The sequence below is a fragment of the Protopterus annectens genome, chromosome 1.part2 (assembly GCF_019279795.1).
Source record: "Protopterus annectens isolate FY-2018-M chromosome 1.part2, PAN1.0, whole genome shotgun sequence".
NCBI lineage: Eukaryota > Metazoa > Chordata > Ceratodontiformes > Protopteridae > Protopterus > Protopterus annectens.
This window is the reverse complement of record NC_056727.1, coordinates 542,699,872-542,727,827: the sequence shown is the minus strand read 5'-3', so window position 1 is coordinate 542,727,827 and position 27,956 is coordinate 542,699,872. Positions and strand designations below refer to the sequence as shown.

General features: G+C 34.4%; 1 non-coding gene across 1 annotated transcript; it reads right to left on the bottom strand.

Moving 5' to 3' along the window:
- Positions 1–5,671: 5,671 nt before the first annotated feature.
- On the bottom strand, positions 5,672–5,758 carry TRNAY-GUA. The gene is given in 2 exon segments: positions 5,672–5,707; positions 5,722–5,758. It is a non-coding gene; the product is annotated as a tRNA-Tyr (tRNA).
- Between the last annotated feature and the right edge of the window lie 22,198 nt (positions 5,759–27,956).

Genomic DNA, 27,956 nt, shown 5'->3' with positions numbered 1-27,956 from the left:
GTCTTAGTTTGTGAGTTATTAATCTTTACTGTTAAAAAAAAGGTGTAACTGTGAGCGATAGTGAGCAGAAGCTACTGCACATGATGTAAAGGAATTCCAGCTTTTGTCTGACTTTCAGAACTTGTACAGTCAGAGCAGCAACTTTACTGTACTTAATCTAGTATTTAGTTGTATATTGTTTGTGTGATTTTTCTCATAGAAGTTGAGTTCTCTTGGAATCCTGTAGTAACTGATTTTGATTATTGTTTTCTTTTAGAAATTTTTATTAATTTTCAGATGAATATGGATTCCTTAAATGAGAATGCCATTAATGATCTGCTAAAGCACAAATATCTTATGCAGTGTTATACATACTATGTATATTTAAAAGTAACGCATGATAACACTGCTGATCTGTGTTCCTCATGTCAAAAATTAGATGATTTGTTTACCATTATTAGTAGTAAATTGTGCAATCTGTAAGACTATGTTTATGTTCTACATGTAATTCCTCTATAATCAATCTATTCCCTAATGTGTATATTTTATGTCCTTTTATGTTTTGTGAACATCTTTTAAAATTAATAAATGTTATCAGGGATCTTAAAGCCCTTTTAGACAGCATAGCTTGTACAGGTCTTAGAACATATTTTTCACAAATCACATATAGAAAGGAGAGTCAGGTTACTGTGAATGAAAAGATTTTTTAGGGTAAATACATACATGAAAAAATGTCCCATTTAAAAAAATGGAAATGTGTAGAGCATCTGGTCCTAATTTTGGGCATACTTGTTTAGACAGGATGGCATGCATTTGTCAAGATCAGGGAAGAGAATTTTTACAGCAAATATTTTGCAATATTTGACAAACACAGAGCAAGATTTTTACAAGGTTGAAAATTTAACAGTGCACAGATAGCAACATCTGATGCATCTCTGAAGGTTGTTAATGCATGGAGCATTAATAATAAAGGCTTTTATTGGAAATTTTGCTATACTCCCGCAAGATTGATGTTGCTATTATTTCTGAAATGTGGTTAAAGAACAATGACTGAAAACCAGTTCTGTCAAGATATAAGTGTTTTACTGTAACAGACATTCTAACAAAAAATCAGGTGGAGGTGTTATGATAGGGATCAAAGATAGCTATGAGACCTGTGGTTATTACATGATCACTGATAACACCAACACTATAGATTGTGTAACTGTGACAATAAAGACAACCCTGGAACATATAACAATTGTTGGAGTGTACAGACCACCAAAGTGAAGTACTGATGACCTTGAGGAATTTATACATTTCTTGCATGAAATACAGGTGGGAAGAATCATAGTGGCTGGGGACTTCAATTTAGCAGAAACAGACTGAAACAATATAGATTCAGCAACATTAGTAAGGAAATTATTCACAACGCTTGTTCAGGAACATTTTTTTCAGAGCATAAAAAAAAAACTACCAGGGAATGGAAAATACTAGACATTTTTGTGTTCCTATAGAAATTATTGTTACTTCATGCCAAGTTTTACTACTGTTGATGTGCAGTGATCATGGGGTTATAAAGGTTAATTTGTTGCTAGATGATTCTTCCAAACTGAAATCTAAATCAATGCACAGAAGATTAATTACATATTATATGGAACCAAAACAGTCACAATGTAAAATTAATCAGAGTGATGTGTTGAGCGGAAAAACTGTAGAAAGAATGTGGAAAGTTTTGAAAGAAAAGTTGTTTGAGTGCAAAAAATAAAAAAAAATTGTTTAACATCAGGATCTAGACATACAACATCAGGGGGATATATTTCCATAAGAGCAAGATACCTGATTAAGTTGAGAGACAAAAAATATATATGAAATGGAAAAGTGGTCAAACTACAACTTTGAAAACTGAAATAAACAAGCTACACAGACAAATTAAATGTAGCATGAGACAAGATCAAGAGAAATTTGAAGAAAATGTATATAAAGATACTGAGCATAATAGGAAAATATTTTATAGACACATACGATGTGAAATGAATAAAAGCATGCACATTAATAAACTGTGTACAGATTCAAAATGTATTCTCAGGCACAACAGATTATAGATGTATTTACAAAATCTTAAGTAAAACTGTTTGGCTTCACAAAGCGGGTGATAAGTTGTTCTATGGACATCCAGGTAACCTCTGATACTGAAATCAAATTAGATTATAATGAAAAAGGACAATTCAAACAGGATCCAATCAAATCACAGGTAGGAGATGGAATCAGTAATAATGACCTGAAAACACTTCAACAAGAACTTACAGTACCATTATATCTAGTATATTTACTATGTCATATAAATAAGAGGCAATTCCTCAAGATTGGAGACATGCATTTATTTAAATCTGTCTTTAAGGAAAAAGGGAGTACAGCAAACTCAGAGTCATACAGGCCCTTAAGTCTACTTTCATGTTCTGGAAAAATAATGGAGAAGATAATATTGGATAAGTTATAGTCAGCATGCATATGTTGAAAATCTATTACCATCTGTAACATGATGTTCTATGACAATATAATAGCTAGGAATGGAAAATTGTGCTGTGATGTAATTTGACAGGATCATACACAAAACACTGATCAATAAATTAGAACAACTAGGTGCTGATTTATTTTTGATAAGATGGATAGCTGCATGCTTTACAAATAGGACATGGCAATTATCATACAGAAACTGAACAGGTGAAATTCTTGGTTACAGTCAGGTTGTCCCACAGGGCTCTGTCCTAGGTCCTTACTTGTTTAGAGTGCATCTTTCAGACCTATCTTTTTATCTAAGGTGTTCTTCAGTCTATATGCAGATGACTTGAAAATGGGTAAACTGATTACATTTGTTACATATATGGCATGTCTGCAAAAGAACTTGAATAAATTGACCATTTGGGCACAAGAGAATAATATGCTGATAAATACAACAAAAACTAAGCATATGAGATTTGGGAGGTATAACTTGAAAGGTGAATATTTAATACAGCAAATAGTGATTGAAACTGTAGATTCATTTAAGGACCTGGATATATATAGGTAGATCCAGATTAGAATTTTTCTAATCATATCAGCCAATTGGTTAATGATAGTTGTAGAACTATAGGTTGTATAAAAACATTTATAAAGTCTGGGAAATAAAAAATGATGATGTGATTGTTTCTTAATTACATTAGACCCTAACTTGATAATGGAATAGCAACATGGAAACCTTATAAGAAAGCATTAGTAAATGAAAAGAATAAAGCAGATATGTAACAAGGCACCTATGGATGTGAACATTTAAGTTATTAATAAAGACTAAAATATCTGAACTTGTACAGTATCTCATATAGATATTTAAGAGATAATTTTATTCAGGTATATATAAAATTTAGAGACAACTACCTCTGTGAATGTTTGGGATTATCAATATGTAGCGGAGAATCATCACAGAACCTATATAGAAGATTATATGTGAATGAGAAGTGTATGAATTGGTTCTCTGAGACAGCAGCTGATTCATGGAACAGACTACCAAATTATATTAAAGCAAACACTAGTTTAGATATCTTTAAGAACAGCCTGGGCATTCATTATGCGAACAATTGGTTTGGTATATTCGCAGGCTAGAAGGGCATTAATGCTCGTGCTTGAAATATTTGTATGTATGTAGGTAAAAATTTTAAACACATAATCAAATAATTTTGGAGGTAGAATTCCAATGATAGAATTCATTTTCACTTCTACTCTGCAAATCCATTTCTAATCACATAATGCTACACATAAAATTCTTACCAGAGGATTCCACAGACAGAATTAAAAATTCTACTAATAGAATAAAGGCAGCACTCTATAGATATTATAATAAATACTGATATCTCAAGACAGAGTCTTTATCAAGACATCCTAAACAGAGAATTCTACATACAGAGTTATGCATACAAAGCTCTAAACACACAACTCTGAAGCAGAATTCTACAGAATGAATTATGCACAAAGAATTCTAAATACAGACTGCTAGAATTAGAAATCTAGACATGTTCAGAATTTTACATTTCTAATTGTAAGTACAGAGTTCACAGCTAGAATTCCACAAATTGAAATCTATGCATTTCCTATGACTCGCTGAGGTCCAATTCACTGAGGACTCAATTTGCTAAATTCATGTCATCAGGAAATCAAACCCATGAAAAATGCAAAAGTATGTGTTGTTGGAGGGGAACCCGCTGCCAGCACCTCAAATTTGGGGGACTCAAACACAGACATACTGTCTATAAATTTGCACAAACATAGCCAAAAGTAAAATTAGAAAAACAAAAGGAATCAGTACCAGCACACAAACGTAGAAACTACACTGACAGTGATTTCCTGTGAAAAAATATATATCAGGGAGTTCAACATTTAGAAGATGAATTTCAACAGATTAAACCACATCAACCTGGAACTCAATGAACAGTACAAAAGCCATTCTAAACATATAATTCTTTTCATAAAATTCTACAGATAAAATACTAAACATGGAATTCTCCAACCAGAGCTCTGTACAAAGGATGGGGACACAAAATTCCATGGATACAATTCTGAACATTCTAAATGTGAAATTCTATGTATAGAATTTAAATCCATAATTTTATAGTTAACATTCAAAAACTGTATTCTACAGAAAAAGAACATTCAAAACACAGACTTCTACAGACAGAACACTAGACACAGACTTCTTTAGATAACATTATAAATATAGGCCTCTATAAATGGAGTTTCCAACAAAAATTCTACAGATACATTTGTTTGCTAAACGTGGAATTTTGTAGGTAGATTTCCGCAGTGAGAATTATACAGAAAAATTTCTAAGAATTGAATGCAACAGACAACATTCCAAATACTGAATCTGTAGATATAATTCTACCATAGCATTCTAAGTGCAGGATTCTACAGACAGAATTCTATAGATGTAATTATAATCCCGGAATACTAAAGCTGAATTATAAAGATGGAATTCTACATATAGAGTTCTTCAGATACAGTTCTGCACATATAATTCTAAACACATAATTTGCAGATATAATTTCAAATACAGAATTCTAGAGGGCTTCCTAACTTTTCATCAAATGAGGATACCACAAAAGATATTATGTCATTCTGAAGTTGTCAAACATATTCTTTTCCAAACAGCCAAAGTACTGGGAGTTTTTAAACATCAAGATTTAAATATTCGTAAAAAAAGTGACTCCAAAGAGCTCATATGATTGTAGGTACAGTGGATAGGGACATAGCCTCTCAGAATTAGTATCAGTAGTCCAGTTTCCACAGGTTATTCTTTTTTTTTTTCACAGCCTGTAAATTCAAAGTTCTTTGCTATAATGTTAGAGATTTCATGTACTTTTAGAGCTAATGAGCTTTGTATTGTCTGAGCTTCAGTGCAAGTTTATATTTATTTATTTATTTATTTTACATTTGTTAACCAGGAAAGTCCGAATTGGAAGGAGCCAATTTTTTAGCGGAGGCCCAGGGAGAAATACTCCAGATGCACGTCTTTATAATATGGGAAGAAACCATAGCACCTGGAGGAAACCCACACGAATGCAGGGAGGACATGCAGACTCCGCACAGAAAGCACCCCAGCTGAGAATCGAACCGGAGAACCTCTTGCTGTGAGGTGACAATGCTACCACTGCACCACTCTGCCATCCTCAAAAAGATAACCTCCTTCGAGCCGGAATTGAACCAGTGACCTAAGGATGACTTGGGAAATCACTACAGTCCTCTGCTCTACCAGCTGAACTATCGAAGGATATATTCTTTGTCAGTGCCATGGACTCTGTGCTGGTGTTGCTCTTTTTAATTAATTTATGTACATACTTTTATTTCTGTCCACACAGGATTTATTTACTTACTTAATTTGTCTCAAAGTTCAGAAGTTCGCAATATTTTGCCTGTTTGGCAATAGTTACTTTTTCAATTCATCTCAGTGTTCTAAAGCTATCAGTACTTTGCCTGCTTGTGAAAGAGGATGCTTAACAGCTTCAGAATGAGATTTTGCCATCTGTGGTATCCTGCTTTGATGAGAAGTTAAGAAGCCATCCTACACTCTGCCATTAAAGCTTGAATGTTCAGTCACCAAGGAGCCAAAACAGAAGTGCCCTAAACACCAAAAGGGCAACATTTCTAATTGTAAGCATTTTCTTGCATGGGAGCAAGCCCTCCTGCACTCATCATCTGGACAGCAAACTCCTGCACAGACCCTCAACTTAGAGATACCAGCTCTATGGTCATACAAGCACAAAAAAACAGAGAAAGCTCCAAAAACAAAGGAATTGCTGCTGGTGTACACAGACATTTTATCAGCAGTAATTTTATATGGAAAACTACAAATCCTATCTTGCTCTTCAGTGTCTGTACAGATGCAAATAGCCCTGTGAAAACATTTAAACTGAGTTTTTTATCTTAGACTTCTACATTCAGAATTATAGACAGTTTGAAACACAGAATTTAATATATGAAATTCTAATCCCAGAATTCTCCAAATAGGTATTTGCAAATATAATTATAGATGAAGCATTTTGTAGATAGGATTCTAAGTATGGAATTCAAGAGAAAAATCTACAACTAAAATTTTATAGTTTGAATTTAAACAAAGAATACCAAAGGTACAGCTCTACAGAATTGTAAACTGAAAATACTACAGGTCGAATTCTGTGGACAGAATTATATACAGGAAGTTCTATAGCTAGAACTCAACAGACTAAATATTATGGATATAATATGAACCCATAATTCCATAAATAAAATTCTAAAAATAGATGTCTACAGATTGAAATAGACAAGTAGAATATTAAACATAGACTTCCCCAGGCAGAATGCTTGAGATGGAATTTTAATCAGGAATTCCTGTAGATAGAATTCTTCACCCAGAATTCTATAGATAGAATTTCACAGATGTAATTCTAAACACAGAATTCTTCAGATAGAATTACGCATGTAGAATTCTAAGCATGAAATTCTAAACACAGAATTTTAAATATATAACTCCAGTGAAAGAATATAAAACACAGAACTTTATTTATGGAATTCTAAATGTGGCATTCTACACATAAAATTCTAACTAGAGAATTCTGCAGACTATATTCTAAACAGAATTTTACTGATACAAGTCTACAAATACACTACTAAACACAATTATATAGAGATAATTGCAAATATATACTTCTACATAATTGTAAACACTTGATTCTATTTAGAGAATGCCATGGATAGAATTCTTCAGGTTGGATCATACAAAGAATAATGCAGTTAAAACATTAAACACTGAATTCAACAGCTATAATTCTGTGCATACAATTCTAAATATAGACTTTAGAATATAGAATTCTGCAGTTAGAATTCTAAAATAAATCTAGACAGAATGCTAAACATAGAATTTTAACTTATGTATAATTGCAAATATATAATCTACTCCTAGGCTTCTAAACATGGAATTCTCAGACAGAATTTAAACTACAGCATTCTTTAGATAGAATTCTAAGTTGAAACTCACAGATAGAATTATAACCACAGAATTTTACATTTGCAATTTTTGATAGAGAATTCTACCCTTAGAATTACGTAGATAGAATTCTAGAGATAGAATAATTCCAGAAATAGAATTCTAAAGACATAATTCTACAGTCAGAAGATTCCAAACACAGAATTCTACAGATATAATTTTGAATGAAAACTCCAGTACTCTAAACAAAAAAATATTCAGGCATTATTCTAAATGCAGTGTTCTACTGATAATATTTTAAACACAGTACTACAAAGAAGGAATTCTAAACACATTTTTTCTACAGAAAGACTATTCTGTACACATAATTCTACACAATGAATTTTGAAGAGAGAATTCTACAGACAGAAGACTTATTTCTGCAGAGTTCTAAAGTTGGAGTTCAGAAACAGGATTCATGAGAGATATAATTTCAAACACTGAAACTAACAAAAATTGAAACACATTATTCTGAATTCTAAGCAGCTAATTCCACTCACAGCATTAAGTAGAGTTCTAAACATCAAACTCTACTGATAGAATTCTGCAGACTGAATTTTACTAAAAAAATAAATGTACACTGAATACACTCAGATAAAATAGAGTAAATTATATAACTGATGTTCTTATATACTAAACAGAATTCATAACAACTCCTGCCCAAGGTCTCAAATTAGGAATACTACAACTTTGCTGATAAAGAGCATTGCATTATTGTGTGAGATTTAAAAAAAATGTGCTTGCAGGTTTTTCTACCTGAGAATACAACCTAGCATTGGAGGTACCAGCTACCACCTCAGCATACATTCTTTTATTGGAGATGCTTTTAAAGATGCTGTACATAAGCACATATGTTTGAGTGTAATTCAGTTCTGATGAAGTCTATATTTACTGAAGATGTAAGTAGATAGTTTTGAAGTTAATGCAGATTACTAAAGCTCTGAGATGTTAATGAATTCCTTTCTGTACCTAAGGTATATGTTTGATTCCTTTGGCCTTCATTTGCCTCCAGTGTGATTCTGAGGAAGTCAAATAACCAGACTGTGCTTTTGAGTCACCCCTGAAAAGGGGCAGTTGAACAGCGAGTCAAGCAAATGGGCAAAATAATATAAAAACAAAGTGCTTGACTCGATTTGCCATGTGTGTCCAGTGTTTATTTTATTAATTTAAATTTTTATGCACTCAGTCTACCTTTTACAATTTTTTCATGTTTTTTTTTAACAAATATACTTCTAAACATGAAGTGCTCAAACAGAAGACCCAACACAGAATTCTGCAGTTAGTACAGATACCTACCATAACAGTAGATGTAACAATAATTCACTGCAGCAGTAGTCATAACTACATTTGGGAAACATCCTGTCAAAGATACCAGACATCCAGTCAGTCTACAAAGCTTCAGGCTCCTTCTTTATGCACCAAATATCCATGTTTTGCAGTATAGTATAAGAGGGATGAACAGGTGCACCAAAACTCAAAACTTTCTTTGCCAGCTTGGGAGACTGAAGCCTAAAGCTCTAAAGAAGTCATGTCAAAAGGGCAAAGAAAAAAAAAAGATACCACACCCCACCTCAGCCAAAGAAGGTGCAGAAAAGGGGGATATAGAAAGGGTGCTACCATACAACAATGGTTTATTTGAACATCTGCTGTTATGGTAAGTTAACTAACACAACTCTGTTCATCATTAACTGTTGTAGTAGCCATAACTCTATGGCGTGATTGCCAATTGTCAGAAAGAAAGGGTGGAGAGAGAAGGGCCAGAGTCTAGGATTTCCTGAAAAATAGCTCAATGAAATGAATACTGGCTGGAAATTGGATCAAGCTTGTAGTTTATAGTGAACAAGGGAACTGAGGACCCCATAGCTGCTTCAAGAATAAGTCTAGAATCCAACCATTTCCAAAACATCTCAGAAGTGGCCACAGCTCAAGTAGAATAATCCTTGACATTCTGAAGGGAAATTTTCTCATGGTTTGAGTAGCAAAACTGAATAGATTGTGGCAGACATCTAGAAACAGACTGTTTGGATACTGGCTAACTTTCCTTAATTACCATCATATGAAACAAAAAGGTTGGTTAAATTTTCTAAAATCTTTAGTTTTGTCCAAGTAATATCTTAGCTGTCTGTGGACATCTGACATATGGAGAATCTTTTCTACTGTATAGCTTGGTTCAGGGTAAACACATGGAGATGAATGGCATGGTTTAGGGTAAATTCAGAAACAGCCTTAGGTATAAAGAAAGATTTGGTTCTGAGACTCACCCTGTCTTATGAAAGATCAAAACAGGTTAATTAAACATAAGGGCTTGTAATTCAGATACCTGTCTTGCAGAAATCAGAACAATGAGCAAAGCAGTCTTCCACATTAGAAATTTCATAGAACTGGTTGTAGGTTCAAAAGGAGACAGTGTTAACTTACCCAGAATGAAATTCATATCCCAAGAACATGTCACTCTTTTCATAGGAAGTCTAATATGTAATACCCCCTTTACAAATTGTTTGACTTTGAATAACGAGGAAAGGGGAAATGTAATGGCATACAAGAAGAAATGTCTGAGGAATATAACTTAACTGAAGTGTATAATAGGCATGAATTGATCAATTTATGCAGGTAACAGAGAACGCAAGGAGCCCCTGCATGGGATGGGTTTTGCTCTCTATTATGGTTCCAACATGGAAACCATTTTCCATTTGGCTAAATAGGATTCTCTAGTAGCAGTTGTTTTTGCCTCCTTCAACTCCTGTTGCACATACTCAAAGAAAAGGTGCCAAAATGGGATCAAAAACCTATTATTCCTACAGTTAAATGTAAAACGTTGGGGTGGATACAGACTCCCCTTGTCCTGTGTAAGTCCATTGTGTGAGGGAATGTTTGGTAATTTTCCCTGGCCAGCTACATGAAAATGGAGAACCAATGTTGTTGAGCTGAAAGGGAGTAGTCCTTGATTTTCAGAAAGACTTTGGATATCAGAGGAATGGAGGGAAGCATCTTGGAACTAGGAACATTCCTGACCAAAGGAATGAGAATGTTTCTGTTTTCCAGGCTTATGCAAGATGAACTAGAACAGAACTGTTTTAATTGTCTATTAAGATAGGATGCAAACAGATCTATTTGGGGAGTTCCCCACAGGTGGACAATCTCTGGAAGCAGCATCCACTTGTGATGCTCTATCCTGAATCTTCTCAATTGCAAAATCCCAGGCAATCATGGCTACTCCTCCTTGTTTGATTGTATACTACATAAATGTGGTGTTGTCTGTTATCACTAACAGTGGCCCAGGCATCCACAGTTCATTACAGCTTTACAAGCTTTTATTTGGGGCTATCATTTTCTTGTGGTTTATGTGTTTGTGTCTGAAATGAGGTTCCCAAATGCCCTGGACAAAGAGTCTTTGAGACACTGTCCCCCAAGTGAAGTCTAAGGTGTCTGTGGTGACTGACTGAGATGAAATGGGGGATAATGGAAAGACCTGGATATACAAGGGCTTGATTTGCCCATTAATTATGTTTTTTCCTTATAAAATTGAAAACCGGGATTGGAAGGGTTAATGGATGTAGATACTAGATGGATTTGTGGAACCATTGAATTTTCTCATGTACAGTCTGGAAAATGGAACCAAAATAATGGCTCAGCTCACAAAAACATAGAGTTCTCAGAAATTCTCTTGCTGTGGACATGTTTTGGTAAAAAAAGAGTTAGAAGTAGTGATGGAAAAAGGCATTTTCTCTGTAGGTAACCAGACTGTTATCAAAGATGTGTCCAGAAGACTACCTAGAATGACTATCCTGTGGCCAGGAAGCAGTGATGACTTTTTCAGATTTAGAATGAAGCTCAGGTTGCTAAACAGATGCATAGTAAAATGAGGCAATGCCATATTCTCTTGCATTGAGGATGATGTGATGTGACAATTGTCCAGTTAGATTTGGAGTCTTGAAAAGACTATAACTGGGGCATGGCACTTGGGGAAGACTTGCAGCAGTAGAGAGTGAGCAAAGGTTAAAGATGTAAACTGAAAGCATAATCCCAAATCAAAGAATATGAGGAAACAGCTGTGGTCTTTGTGAATTATAAAGTGTAAATAGGTAACTTTAAGATATAGAATGACCTCAAAATCTCTGAATGATGGTAGAAGAAAGAGTGTTTGTAAAGTCATCATGTTGAATTTTGGAACCAGAAAGAAAGATGATCAATTTTGAAAGGTCTAAATGCACTTCCATGTGACTTATTTTCTGGAAGCCAGAAACAGTCTTTAGCAGAAGCCTTTTCCTTTTTGAGAAGTAGGAACTGTCTCTGTTTCTCCTAAGATAGAAAGTCCGAAATAATTTGACGTAAAGGATGAATTTTGTTTTTTAGAGGGAGAGGGATCTCAGACTGAATGGAGGGGATGACCACTGGAATTTGTAACCATGCTGAATGATTTTTATGACCTAATAATCTGAAGTTATTGATTTTCAAAGTGGAAGAAGTACGACATATTGTTTGCTATTTGGGAAGACGATCAGGGTGATTATAAAACAAAGCTATTATGTTTTTCTTTTCAAAGGAGGATCTTTGAGGTGTGTGTGTGTGTGTGTGTGTGTGTGTGTGTGTGTGTGTGTGTGTGTGTGTGTGTGTGTGTGTGTGTGTGTGTGTGTGTGTGTGTGTGTGTGTGAACTTGCCATTTTCTCTTACTCTGTGGCTTGGAATATTTTTACTATATTGACTTTAATGGCTTTTTAAAGAAAAGTCCAAGGATAGATGGATAATTTCTTCGGTATTTAAAAATGGGAGACAACATTTGAATGACACCCTGCATCAGTTTGCCTGTCTTTCTTCCAGATTCTTGAGCATCTCAGCCAAGGAATTTCCAAACAATAAATCATTATCAAGAAGGGCAGTTAAGAGCTAAGTCTTTACATCTTCTGGGAGATTTTGTAGTCTCACCCATGGATTCGTACCTCTGACAGCTGCAGTAGAAGCATCTCTAAAGGCAGCATCAACAGCACCAAACGTACACTTAATAAAGTATTTACTAACTCTGGAAGCATAATTAACTATTTCCAGTACATTACTCTTAACCTCTTATAAAGGTTAGGTAAATATTGTTGCATGTTCATAAAAATAGATAAAAGGTATTTGGGTATGTGTGTTTGGCAATCAATTGCCCTAAAAGCCAAAGTGGATAATACACAGACTTTTTTTTGACAAAACCTGTCAAACGTACAACTATACTTGCAATTTGGGATAGGACTGGCCGAAGAAGAGATTTTAGTGCTGCTGCCTCCATCTAAATAAATAATGGCAGGGTCTGCTATAAGATATTCATAGAGAAATATGAGAATTTGGCACTGTGTAGAATCTGTACAGTTTATTTGGGGCAGAGGGTTGAGAATTTGAGGAAATTTATGCTGTACCAAAGGCATCCTCTAGAGCCCCCACAATTGGCAGGATGACCACTGGAGTAGGTGAGTCGATGCTAAGGAGCTCATAATATCTCTTAAGAGTCTGATATCTCCTTTCCCTCTCTTTTAAATAATCTTTCATTTTGGAGATGGTGTTTCCAAAAAAGATTTATTCATTGGGTGAATCTAAGGAAAGAGTATCCTCAGATTCAGATTCACAGCAGTTGAGGAAGAAATTTGCGAGGAGTAGCCCAACCCTTCATGACTAAAATGAGAAAGGGATTCTTCTTCAAAAGAATAAGGAGCCCTTTTTCTTTTAACTGGAGTGAAAGAAGAAACTGGAAAGGGAGGTTGAAGCAAGCTTTAAGCAAGTCCTATACAAAATGAAACCAGTCCTCCTGGGATCCAATTTGAACACATGGAGTAGAAGGAGAAGACAAGTGGTTTGTCTTTTGTGTGCACTTTTTTGGAGTCTCAAGTCATATGTTTTTAGGTGTACCATCCCTAGGCTGGACTTTTTGAGCAATCAGACAGTGTCTTCTCTCACTGGTACTCATACCGCTAAACCTCTTAGATCAAGAAATCTGGACAAAGGCAAAAATAAAAGTGGGACAAAGACCCAAAAATATGGACAAGTTTTAAATATTGCTCTTACAAATGTAGAAAGTTGATAGAATAACAGGTTTTGCATTAGCGTGAATTTTCTGAAGGGTATAAAGTCTGAAACTCAAATCTCTGTCATTATTTTCTAACTTCAATATTTAATGATTTGCCACTAATTTGCCAGAAAACCACAATTTTTTAAAAAACAGACCAAAAATATGAGGCAAAAATCTGGACATTCTGCGAAAATCTTTACAGTTGAGTTGTATGCCAGTATTTTGTGTATGCCTCCCTCACTCTCAGACAAGATGAAATGTGTTTCTCCCTTCCTTGTAAATTCTGCCTGACAGGTGGTCTTCAGGGATGTGTGATGTTTCCAGGCTATGGTACCCACCAAAGGAATGCACTAAAGAGGCCATGAGAAGCAGACTGATGGTCTGAGGACTGTGTAAGCACTTCAGCAGTGCTGCTGGTTTAAGGCTGCAGTAAAGAGATAGCTATATAGGATTTATCACTTACCTGTTTTATCAGTTTTTTTATTCTTCGTTTTGGATAGGCAGGGAATGGATGACATAGTTGGTCATACCAAATCTCTGAGATGTTTGTTCTCTTGAAAAAAATAATGGATTTGAGCCTACTCCTTACTATCTTAGGAGAGAAAGACAGACAGATTTGATTTACTTTACACCATGTTCCTCACCCAGGTTAAAAAAAACACACACAACCAGAATGTGTGTTCTTGTAAGGAAGTGCCTACCACAAGAACATTTGTCCTTTACAACATACATATAACAAACATATAAAATATGTATTGTTGTGAGTTTTGTCCCACATTTAGACCCCTCTTATACTTGCAGATACTTTCATGCTAAGGAAAAATTTACAGTGCATGAGGAAGGAATGTGAAACTTTGTAGAGTCGCCAGACATCTGGTATCCTTGGCAGGATACATCCCCCATAGTTATAGCTGGTACAAAAATAACCCAGTGATAAATATCATACTTGATTGCACAAAACCAAAGAATATAGAAATCTGCTAAACAAATGGAACACTGCTAGTGCATAATTATAAATTATACTAATGGTGACTTCTCATGAAGAATAGTGATTGTGAAGTTTAGTGCTGGTGAACTTAAGCAGCTGGAACTTTGCTCATGTGGATCTCACTGAGGTTTAGGGAAGACATTCAGAATGAAAAATTATATGGATAGACTTCTACAGATATAATTTTAAAGCAGAATTCTGCTGACAAAACTCCACCATAGAATTGTAAACACATTTATAGACAGAATTCTGAACAGATAAAACAGAAAAAGTTCTATAAATAAAATTCCAAACACAGAACTCTACAAATACAATTCTGCAGGCATAGTTCTGTTATACAAGCAGATTTCTGGAGATTGCATTTTAAAAACAGAATTCTTCATTAGAAGTATAAACACAGAATTCAGTAGACAGATTTCAAATATAGAATTATAAAAATATAACTTTAAGTACAGAACTTTATAACTAGAGTTCAAAACATAGAATTTTAAAGATAGTATTCTAAACTCAGAAATTTACAGACAGAATTCTAAATGCAGAATTTGATGGATAAAATTACAAACACAGATATCGGTCAATACAATTGCAAACACACAATGTTAAACACATAATCCTTCAGAAATGTTTTAAACAGAACTCTACAGATAAATTCTATAGACAGAATTATGCAGCAACAATTCTAAACATAATAATTGTATATGCACTCTTCTAAATGAAGACTTCTACAGCTAAAATTCTAAACACAGCATTCAACATATCAAATACTAAACATAATTCAAAAACAAATTCTGAACACTGAATTCTAGACATAGAATTCTAGATGCAGATAGATTTCTACAGATGCATGTCTTCAGACAGAAATATCAAGACTGAGTGATAAGCATAGAACTTTACAGAGAGAGAATTCTAGGAACTGAATTCTACAAATAGAATCCTGATGAGAGAATTCTAAACAGAGGGTTTTACAGACAGCTTTCTAGATAATAGAATTATATCGTCTATATTCTAAACACAAAATTCTCCATATAGAATTCTTAACAGATGCTTCTGCACATAAAATTATAATTTAACATCATAGAGGTAGAATGATGTACTGATGGAACTCTACACAGAACATTATAAACACAGAACTCTACACATAGATTTCTAAAGACAGAGTTCTACAGAGTCAGACAGAATTCTTAACAGAGAATTCTATATATAATTACACATTTAAGTCTAAGTACTAACTTCTAAAGATAGAATTCTAAACACATCACTTTGAGCAAATAATTCTTCAGAGACATTTCTAAACACAGACCACATATAGAGTTCTAAATGTAGATTTCTAGACCAAGGATTCCACAGAGTTCTCAACACATTCTACTGAAAAATTCTACAGAATTCAAACCACAGAATTTTATAGAGAGAATTACAAAGGTAGAATACTAAATACAGAGTTTACCACAGGGAATTGTTCATCAAATTGTCTTTGGACTGAGATATAAGCAGAAAGTTCCACAGATAGAATTCTAAACACATAATTATATGGAATTATAAACATCACATTTGATAGAATTCTGAGCACAGGATTCAGAAAATATGATTAAAAATGCACATTTTTAAAGTAAGATGTCTAAGTACAGATATCAACAAGACAGACTTTGACAGACAGAATGTCAGTCCCTTATTTCTAGAGATAGAATTATAGATACATAAATCTAACACAAGTAGAATTCTGGCATTGCTTTTTGCAGGTATATGTCTACAGATAGAATTATAACCCCACAATTTATAGAAAGAATTCTGAACAAAGAAATCTGTACAGAGACAGAACTCTACAGATTGTGTTCCACATACAGAATTATAAATGCAGAGAGCTACAAAAAATACTCAACATAAAACTCTACAGAGAGAATTTAACATTTAAAATTAACATTTTAAATACAGAATTCTACAGATAGGGCTCACCATAATTCCAGAGATATAATTCTAAATACAGGATATATGGATTGAACTTTGTAGAACTGATTGTTTTAAATTCTATGTATGAACAGCGATTGGCAAAACTGTAACCACAGATTATGCAGACTTTCTAAACAAAGATTTTTTTTTTAAATACATCTCTAAGCACAATGTTCTTAACTCAGAATTCTATAAATAGGATTATGAAAACTAAAGGTGGAATTCTCTAGACTGAACTCTAAACAAAAATATGCAGCTACAATTCTAGATATGGAATTCACAAGCCATATTCATGATTCAGAACTTTTGAGATATAATTTACAAATAGAATTCTGCAATTTAAATAGTAAATACAGAATTTTTTAAATAGAAGTCATAAAAATTAAAGGTGTATATGTATATGTATATGTATATATATATATATATATATATATATATATATATATATATATATATTTGTTAACCTGAGCTGCTCAGAGTTTGGTGACTTTAGCCAGAGATCTGGAGTGCATCTGAACTGAAATCCAAAGCACCCACAGCAAACAACTGAAAATTAAGTATATTTATAGCCTATATTGCACTATGTTAACTGTGTTTATTTGAAGTGCTGCTTCATTTATGTTGATTGAGTCTGCATTTTTTTCCTGCACTTTGAAATTCTGTGCTACTGCCTTATATAGCGTAGGCTAGATTCAGACCTGCTAAATCTAAACTGTTTGGTATCACTGTGTTCTAAACCAGCCATTTTACATTAAGAGGGCCTTCCTGCACCCTTGTGGCAGAAGTGTGTAGCTCAGGTGCCATCTGAGTTGGGATTGTTGGAGAAAGCCTCAGTTGGGAGCTTTCCCATTGGTAGTTTGTCTTAGAGCTGCTGGATTTTGCCTGTATTTAAGCCTTGCTTTTGTGCATAACTGTGCATTACACAATAGGGGTTACCGCCACCCTGTATAGATGCAAATGCCTGGAAACTTATATATTCTTTAGACGTCTGTCAGTAGAACCCTCCCAAGTCCCCTGTTGCTCTGCAGGCAACTCAACTGCACACTGTGTGGAATCGCCACAGCTCTTCACCCTAAACTGCCAACAGAATAAGACCCTCTGTTATTCCTACATAATAAACTGATATAACTTACCCACTCCCCAACAGTACTACGGTATAAACCTGCCATTATGGATGGTCACTTTCCCACCATTTTTCTGGTCAGCCTGATTCACTTGGGCACCCTGAGGCAATCTAGGTTCATGTATACTGACAACCACTTAGTCCTGAATCAAACAAATACCATATGTGAGAAATGTAATTACATTATCAATTTGAAAACAAACCTCTCATGTAACAAAAAATAAAACATCAAACAAACAGGTTGTCTGCTCACACACTTCACCTCTCACACAAGTTCAGGACACAACACATAATCCCACATAATCAGAGGTACTCACTAGATGCCAACCAAAAGATCAAAGACCTCCTAAGTGCAAATTATCTGCACACACCTCAACATGTATAGAAACCACTGCACATATCAACAAACATATCAGTTTCTCACGAAATAAGCCCCTAAGGCAAACCACCTTGAAACCTAATGTCTTGTCATTGGAGATTCCATAGTGAAACACACAGATGTCCCCCCTCACCAGCTGGACAAGGAGAAGGTCACAGTCAGCTGCCTATTGGGTGCCAGGACCCATCAGATCATGCATGCACTCAGGTCACTCAACATGCATGCACTCAGGTCACTCAACAAGTACCATTATCACTCTGTCATAGCCCATGTTGGGGTGAATGACTTGAGATGTACCTCCCTGGATTTTATGAAGAGAGACATGACTGAACTCTGAGATTATGAGTCCCAGGCAGGTATGACACTAGCCCTAAGCAGCATTTTACCTTCATCCAGGATGATGCCACAATATAAACAAAAAAAGATTGACTTCAACAATTGGCTTAGCTTCTGGTGTCAGTCCAGGGAATCCAGTATTTATCAGCCTGGGAAGACATGGTCGACAGGCCAGACTGCTTTGCCAGAGATTGTATGCACCTGTCTGCTCTAGGCTTTTGGATACTGGCTAAGGTGCTTGCCTCCCCCTTAGTGCTTTTTTTAGGCAATGTCAAAATGACAAAATTTCCAACATAGCAAAATCCACTTGAGACCAACTCACGGTTCTGCTGCGTAACATGAAACTGGACTCCCTGGAAGCACTCCTCACCTTGGAAGATGCTGATATCTGTGCAGTCACTGAAACATGGTTAAAGGTCACAGACAGCACTCCAGCTGTGCAAGGCTACAATGCTGTCCACACATTCAGACCTCAGAATGAGCATGAAAGAACCAAACATAGATGTGTATCCATCTTCATTAAAGCCAAGTACACCCCGATATTGGTCAAATAGTATGACTCTCTCGAATTATTTAATGCCCAATTAACTATAGGCAAAACACCCTACTACATCATTGCTAGTTACAGGTCCCCTTCTATGAACCAAGAAAAGCACAATGCCTACCTGGACTTACTGGAGTCAATCACCATACAGCCCATTACCTTATTCATTGGAGATTTCAATTACCCATCCACCAACTGGGTAATATACATGAGCTCAAACATGCTCACCCAGAGGTTCTTGGACTTTGTCAATGCAAATGCTCTGGAACAGACCGTCTGCACACTCACAAGGGGCTCTAATGTCCTTGACACAGTACTCACCAACATGGGTGGTCACTGTACTGCCCCCTGTGTGATGCCCTCCCTGGTAAAGTCAGACCATAAATAATTCTTCTTCAAAGTAACTATTGGACACTACACTGCCAAAGGAGCAAAAAAACTAAGGAATTTCTTCAGAGCAAACTACAGCCTACTTGTATAAAGTTTTATACCCCCTGCAATCACAGGCAATAATGACTGCTATGCAGAGATGTACACAAATGCCCTGTATAATCATCATAGCAACTGTATAGAATTGGCTGTACCTGACTGGATTGCAACCAAGCCCTCCAGAAGAAACAAGCCACCTTGGACATCTAGTATAAACAGATTGTATAACAAAAGGAAGAAAATGATGTCCAAGCACAAGTGGTCACTACCTCCGCAGAGGAAGAATTCCCTCCACAGATTGAACAAACAAATTAGAAGTCTTGTAAAGTCCTCTAAAGCTAATTTTGAGACTAAAATAGCATCCCTAGTCAAAGACAGTCATAAGGCATTCTTTAACTATATCCAAAATCTAAAAGGGAGTGCCCTGCTATATGCCAAATTTGTAGTAGATGGTACCGCTCACACTATACTGGAAGAAATTGCCAACCTGCAAGATGACAGATTTGGCACAAACTTCACCCCCCTATCCCCACCAGTCATACCCCAAAGTACACCTGATACCAGTTCTCTACCTAGTATGTCTAGAGATCAAGTCATATCTGTGCTCTCCAAGGCCAAAAATATGGACTCAATGGGACCAGATAACATCCCAGGTTGCTTACTAAGCAATTAAAAACAGGACCTAGCTGACCCACTTGCCATTCTCTTTAACCATAACCTGAGAACTGGTTTTGTACCAGCAGAATGGAGAACAGCATCAGTAATCCCCTTGCATAAAGGTGGCTATCAACTAACCCTGGGAACTACAGATCCATAAGTCTAACCAGCCTTACTGCAAGGCCATGAAAAGGATCATCATGGACCTTATCAACAAGGAAAAAGGCAACCTTCAAACTCTAAACCCAACCCAGTTTGGCTTTGTTAATGTTAGATCATGCGTATTGAACCTGGTAGACTTCTTTGAGAAAGTCACCAAAGCCCTGGATGAAGGTAAGACAGGGCATACTGTCTATCTGGACCTAGCCAAAGCCTTTGACACAATCCCTCACTCAGGTATCATTGAAAAACTCTCCCAGCTAGGTGTTAACCCTTACATCACTAGATGGGTAGCTAATTGGCTCACTAACAGAACACACATTGTCAAAGTTGGTGACGCCTCCTCTACCAGTAGACCATTCACCAGTGGTGTACTGCAAGGATCTGTCCTGGGTCCTTTATTATATGGAATCTATTTCTTGGAAGTCCAGGCTAAAGTAGATGGCTTTTGACTTACTACATTCACTGATGGTTTTAGACTAGGTACAATCATGGAGTCCCCCAATGATGTTAACATAATACAGGAGGGAATAACACAAACCAATGACAGGTGCCAAAGTCACGCTCTAAAACTAAATGCAGAAAAGTGCTCTTTTATCCCATTTGGCAAAGTGGAATTCCCCACTAATTACAATATTGACAGCACCCCTCTAAGCTCAAACTCAGTGATGCGAGATTGGGAAACACAGGTCAGCAGCAATCTGAACTTTGACCACCAGGTTTCCATGGTGGTAAGGAAAACCATCTGCATTGTGCCTCTCTTAAGTAAAGGCATCACATCCAGGTCTAAGGATGTTATAACCTCACTTGACTCAATCCTAATCAGACCATTAATAGAGTACAATGCTCCCTTCTGCATGTATCTCACCAGACATCTGCAGCAACTGGAGAGACCACAGAGGTTTCTCACTAAGAAGATACAGGGCCTCCAAACCATGACTTAAGTGGATAGACTGAAAGCCCTGCCACTGTACTCTGTATCATACAGGCTACTGAGATGCAACTTGTGCCTGGCCTACAGGACAGTCTCTGACCCTGAGCTGATGGAAATGCTGCACATCCACAAATCAAATGGCACTAGGGCCACTCAATCTAGGGATCTCAACCTTGCCAGTGGCATTAACAGAACATGCTGGAGAGGCAGGTATGTCTCCCAGAGATTGCCGCTGCTCTGCAAAATCTTTCAATTCATGTGAAGCAGAGCTCCTCCATGACCCTATTCAAGACCAACTTAGACAAATGGATGGGTGACTGCAAATTCACCAAAGGGGTAGCACCCATGTCCGTCATGGACAGGTGTAGTTGGTGCTTACCTGTAAAGTATGTCCATCTAACCAAGGACAATTGGGGCAACCCAGGATTAATACAGCCAGGCTTATAAAGGCTCTAGGGTCACTAGCCTTGTAATCTCCTATGAACCTATGAACCTATTTAGTTGGGATAAAGACACATTTGTAAAAATGGACTTCTAGAAATATAATTCTATATCTTACAGCTAGAATTCTAGGTACAGAATTCTATGGTTATCACTCTAAATGCATACTTGTAAAGACATTAATCTAGAGATGGAATTCCATACATAAAATTCTACAGACAGACATCTAAACATAGAATTGTACAGTTAGAAATCTTTTCTTTTTTTAAAACAATTTTATTAAGTTTTAACAATACAAACTTTACATTCAGAAATACAATAAAGAAACTGTGTATGAAAAGAAAAAAAGTTATACAAATAAGTATAACAACTAAAGTATTTACATCGGTGTCTACTAAACAAATAAATCATTCACTAAAAGAAAATGACATAATTAACAATACCCTAAGGTATTACATATGTTGCGTTCTAGTAACGTTTTTAAATTCAACCACAAATTATAAGAATAAGATGTTCTAGTAGTTCTAAATTTAATAGACAGCATTTCTAATTGACATAGTTCAACAAGATCATTCTTAAATTCAGTAAATGAGAGAGAAGATTCAGATTTCCAGTTTTTAGTTATGATTTTTCTAGCTACTGTCAGGATAGACCATAAGAAAGGATATTTAATTCTTCTAACACATTCGGGAATCAGAGTGTTAAATAATATCAAAGATTTAGATAAAACAAATTTATCAGAAAACAAAATTTGAAGAATCTTATTAATATTCTTCCAATATTGTTCTAGTGCTTTACAATCATAGAACATATGTGACCAATATGCTTTGGTCTCTGATTTACATTTCCAACACAAAGTCTTTTCTTTACTAATACATTCTAGTTTATGGGGTGTATAAAATACTCTGTTGAGAAATTTCCATGAATACAATCTCCATTTAAGTGAGGATGTAGTTTGTTTGGAAGATTGCAGCATTATTTTCTTATCATCATCAGAAGGTGGGTTATTATTAGTTATGGTAAAGTAATTCCAGTAATTATCTGGTATACTTTTTGCTTCCTTATTGATTATTCTATAGATTCTTGAAATTTTACATTCACATAAAGTGTCTTTATGAGTAAGTGTTAATAAAAAAATTAGTTAATTTGGGTAGTGGTGTTCTTAAATTCAATGGTATATAATTGATTTTGTCTGCTATGAAATGTCTATATGTTTGTAGCTGTAACCATAAGTTAGCATTTAGATCATATTTTATTGTTAGGTGTTCTCAGGAGATTAATTTATCTTCTTCCAAAAATTGATACCAAAAATAAATTTTTTGTTTTTAAGTAGATTAATGTCAGAAAAATTAAAGGTTGAGATACGATCTTTCATGTAGGCAATAAGGAACATTATAAAGTTCCAATATTTGTATTTAAAATTTTAAATATAACATTTCAAAAGTCCTTTAATATTATTTTCATGTAGTAAGGGCAATTGTTTGGGAGTTTGTTTAATGTAAAGTAATTTTTTTCAAAATCCAGATAAATAGATTATTCAGAATTAAGATTTTATCAGAGTTAGTCTTTTCATAAGTGTTAAAGCAAAGAGCTTCTTGAAATGTTTTCATCTAGCTGAGAAATGTTCATTTATTAAGAGAGAAGAGGTCTTAACCACAGATAATATACATTATGATTCCATATCCAGCAACCATATTCCACCCAAAGACCAGTGTCTCATATGATGTATAAAAGCTACTCTAGTTTTATTTGGGTCCCATAAAACTTCAAGATCATCCTGTTAAATTATGTTATTAATGTTTTTGTGGAGTTAATGAAGTGGATTGTATAATATATAGAATCTTGGGCAGTATGATCATTTTAATAATTGAAAGTTTTTCATCCATTGTAAATAGAAGTTGGTTCCATTTAGTTATTACATTTCTAACACAGGAAATACAATTATAGTTTAAACTTATTATATCATTCATATTATTAGTTAGTATGATTCCTAAGTAAGTTCGAAAATTCATTTTAACCAAATAATTAATAAATTTCTGATCCCAAAATTTAGTGTCTGAGCTTATGGAGAGTACTTTTGTTTTATTATTATTAAAATTTATCTCAGAATTCTTTTGAAAATGTTCCATAACCTCAAAGATATTTTGTAGTTTCATTTGTAGTATCATTGACAGTAAGGAGCATGTCATCTGCAAACATTTGTACCTTAGATGATACATCGAGTTCAATATGAAGCCCTTTATGCTGGACTTCATCCTTATACAGTTAGCTAAAGGTTCCATGATAAGGGTAAAATGTAAGGGAGAAACAGGATGTTTTGAGATATATAAGAACCAATCTTTATATATGATTGACATCTTTATAAAGTGTTATAAGTTGTATGAATTTATTTGACAATTTAAATATTTCTAATGTATAGAAGAGGTAGTCCCAGCTTACTGAATCAAAATCACAGTTTATGTCCAAACTTAAAAAAGTTAAGTTTTTCTTTGAGTTAACAGCATGATCTATGACTGTTAGTACTCTCCTAATACTATCATATGTGTTTCTATATAGGATAAAGCCTGTTTGATCTTCATTAATTAGATATGGAAAATTTTTTTTTATCTATTTGCATAAATAGACATGAGTATTTTGTAGTCTACATTCAATAAAGAAATTGGTCTATACAAAGAACAATTGGAAGGGTCTTTGTCTGTTTTTAATATGGGGGATATAAGAGTGCATTTCCAGGAGGGAGGTATATTAATTAAATTTTGACATTGCAAAAAACTTTATGTAATAGTGTCAACGCTTCTTTAGGTAATAATTTATATATTTTGGGAATAATTCCATCATTACCTGGAGCCTTATTTTGTTTTAAGGATTTTATTTGGTGTTTGATTTCTGACAATAATATTGGTTTATCAAAAGCATTAATTTGTAGTTCTGTTAGTTAATTTGTGGTGTATTTTTTAATAAAAAATTGTATCTGTTCTTTAGGGTCTAATGTGATAGGGCATTGATTTATTTTGTTGAAGTATTCCTTGAATTCAATTAAAATATCTCCTATTTCAGTTGCTTTCTTATTTTTTTATCTGAGTAAACCTCTTTGATATGATACAACTTACTAAGTATCTTAGTCTTTATACCTAGGTTTTTTAATGCTTTGGGATTAGTAGAAAACTTTATGAATTTAAATCTCTCTAAACTGATCCTTGTTTTATGATTCAAAATTTCTAAATATTTACTGCTTAACATATTAATTTCCTCAGTCTTATTAGTTTTATTTGATTATGTAATTTTAGTTTATCAATTTACTCTTGAAGAGTTTTTAATTCCTTGTCCTAATGCTTTTTTTATTGATGTACCAACTAGTTATTTTCCCATAAAGATATGCTTTTAAGGCATCCCAGACAGGTCTATATTATATAATCGAATGCTTAAAAAAGCAAACGCTGATTGATCGACCTAATTTAAGCGAAAAAAATCGCTGATCCAAAACACATACACACAACACAAGCACACCAAACAAACAGAAATCCACACACATACACCTAAAATCTGATACCTAACCCTACACTAAACTATGCACACACCACTAACTACCCACTTACCTTAACCCAAACCCTAACCCTAAGGTCCGTCACTATCGCACACTCACCTCACCCACACCCTAACCCTAACTCACTTAAATCCACCCTAACCCTCATGTCCACTCAATCGCACACACACCTAACCCGAGCCCTAACCCTAACTCACCTAAATCACCCTAACACTCACATCCACACAATCACACACTTACCTGAATCCGACCGTTAACTTTCCACCATAACACTGAAAATACTGAAGCAACAGAAACCGACAACTGAATTCTTTCCCTGGGAAAAAATTTGAGTTTCTGCTGCTTCGATATTTTGCAGTTTCACGAAAATAAGTTCGATCAATCAGCATTCGCTTTTTTAAGCATTCAAGGATATAATATAGACCCATCCCAGACATATATATATGATATTCCTTCAGTATTATTAAGATATATGAAAAGTTTTATTTTGGATATAAGGAAGTCTTTAAAATCAGGTAAAGTGGTTAAATAGGCTGGAATCCTTTTGATTTGAGAATAGTGGGTTGGGCTGATTAATAGTTCAAAATAGCTTGCATTATGATCTGATAATGGACATGAATGTATTTTAATTTTACTTAGGTTAATAATTAAATTAGAGATATATACATTATCAATTCTAGAATATGTGCCATGTCTTAGAGAAATGCGTGTAATAAAGAGAGTCTGGATCAGCAAAATCATTGATGTCCCTAATATGATATGCATAAGCAAATTCAATTAGATTGTTTGCTGATAATGATATTCTTCTTTTGCTAATAGCAGATGAGTCTTTTTCATTGACTATACAGTTAAAGTCTCCTGCTAAGATAATAATCCTTTTAGATAGTTGTACTATTTGGTTTAACTGTTGTCTAACTGTCTGAATACTAATCCCTGGGATCCAGTATATGTTGATTAAAGTATATATTTTCCTATTCATTTCCAGTGTAACAGTACAAAACATGCCTTTATCATCATTATAAGTGTCAGTTATTTTAGTATAAGGTAAAGAATTGTTCCATAATATTACAACACTTCTTTTTTCTGATGATGATGAGAACTGGATAATACTGAATATTTATTATTATTAAGTCTATTTATGTCATCCTTTAAAAGATGTGTTTCTTGCAAAAATACAACATTGGGATTAAGGAGTTTCAGATATTTATATCAACCTCCCCTCTTGCAATTATTGTTTAACCCATTGATATTAAATGACAGACATTTTAAGAGTGACATAACAGATAATGTTTTGAGTTTACTTGGGTGAAAAAGATTAATAAATTAATTTTATGAACAACTGATATGATACCAATAATGTTAAGATATGTTTTATAGATTCTGTGGTCTAGTGAACATGAAACAAAAAAAATTATCAATATACTGAGAAAGAAATTAACTATGTACAAAGATAAGAAAATTATGTAAATCCCTATCCCTTTCATGGAGTTCAAAGAGACTCCCAACCCAAACAGGAAACCTGTTTAGGTTAGCCACCCATCCACCAACAGCAGAAGAATCCCACCACCACTACTTAGAATTATGTAAAAATTTCTATCTTGAAATAGGACATTTAATATATGTATCCCATGAATCCTATTTTTAACAGAAAAATACTTATTAGATACAATTGTTTCCTAAATTACAATAAATTGTATTAATAACTATAGATTATTGTCAGGTTATATGTAAGATCACAGGTGATAATGTGGAATAATGTTATCAAATATGGTTGCCACCTTTTCAATTGTCTGAAGTGGGACATTTCTTATAAAAACATGATTTTTTTAAGGACAAATATACCTACAGCCAATGTAAAGGACAGAGCCTCACACCTTTACTAAAACATAAGTTCATTCTTGCAACATGAGTTGCCTAGATTATATTTTACACCATTTAAGTGTTCCATGACACAAAAAAGCCATTCCATGCAACTATTACAGAAAACCCATAAACTATTTCTTGTCCAAAAATCTCAGGACATTTACCATTCTAAAGTCTTTTCATAAGACACTGCTGCCCAAAAGAGACTGTCCCTTGCAAAGAGGCAACCCTACGATCAAATGAAAATGAATAGAAATTGGAAAAGTTTACTTTTGATTTCCAATTAAATAAGTCAATATTTGCAACATAAAGTTTTGTTGATAGGCTTGAAATCAGCATTGAATAAATGTCATTATGTAAAAAAATCTGTTAAAGCACCTGACATTTTAACCTAGAAATAACATGCATGCTAAAACTGAAGGAATAAAAGTCATAAACTTGCTAGTAACATAAATATAAAATTAACATAAGACTGCCACCATGTGACCTAATTTAAAAATGCAGGTTATTACTCTGTATTTGCAACATATTGCTTTTAAGACAATGAGATGAGAGACACTATAATTCAAAACATATTTCAAATATTTATAACTATGTATAAGCAGCATAACTCAATGATTTTGACATTTTGAGTGTAGTGCTATGTATATTTTAAATATAGACATTTAGTTAGCAAAATCTGCTTGAAACAATTAAATCAACAATAAAATAATAATTGCAATTTGTTTTTCTTCCTCTACTATCCATTCCTCTTGCATTTTAATTTGTTCTCGTTGTATGAATAATAAAATGAATATTTATGCACATACTTTGTTATTAACAAAAAGAAAGGCTTGTCTAAGATTATTATATTGTTTTTTACCTGCATTTATCAAGAGAAGCCATTCAAAATAATATTGAATAATCTGAAACACATTAAAGTATATTGTTCCGCAGCATCACTTTACTAAGATTTCAAGGCATTAACCTTTGACATGTACATGTTTGAGCAAGTGTATCTTTTCATGAACTGCATTTCATTTTTCACAAAATATTATTTCCAGTCCCTGTCTCAAAAGTAATAATATGGTCTCCTATGGATGGAAA